General features: G+C 41.0%; 1 long non-coding RNA gene across 1 annotated transcript in view; it reads right to left on the bottom strand.

Annotated features, from left to right (window-relative positions):
- Nucleotides 1-239, bottom strand: part of LOC119590366 — a 32,690-nt gene that overhangs the window by 670 nt on the left and 31,781 nt on the right. The window lies entirely within an intron of this gene.

The following is a 239-nucleotide window of genomic DNA, read 5'->3' as shown; positions in this document are numbered from 1 at the left end:
AATGCATACATACATTCACGTATACTCAGGTGTTCGACGTATATGCCAGACCTTTGACCTTCATTGAGTCACTGACCAACAGATTAAATAATCCATTAAGAGAATTAAGCGATCGCCAAATTTAATGCATCACCTTCAGCCTTATGGTAAAAAGTCCATAAAGGTCTTTGTTGTGTGCTCCGTGTGTTTTAGGCTTTCCTCTCTCCTCCCGTACTTAATTGGATATCGCCTTTCGCCCT

This window comes from Penaeus monodon, chromosome 27 (assembly GCF_015228065.2).
Source record: "Penaeus monodon isolate SGIC_2016 chromosome 27, NSTDA_Pmon_1, whole genome shotgun sequence".
NCBI classification, from domain to species: domain Eukaryota; kingdom Metazoa; phylum Arthropoda; class Malacostraca; order Decapoda; family Penaeidae; genus Penaeus; species Penaeus monodon.
This window is presented reverse-complemented; position numbering and strand designations above follow the sequence as displayed.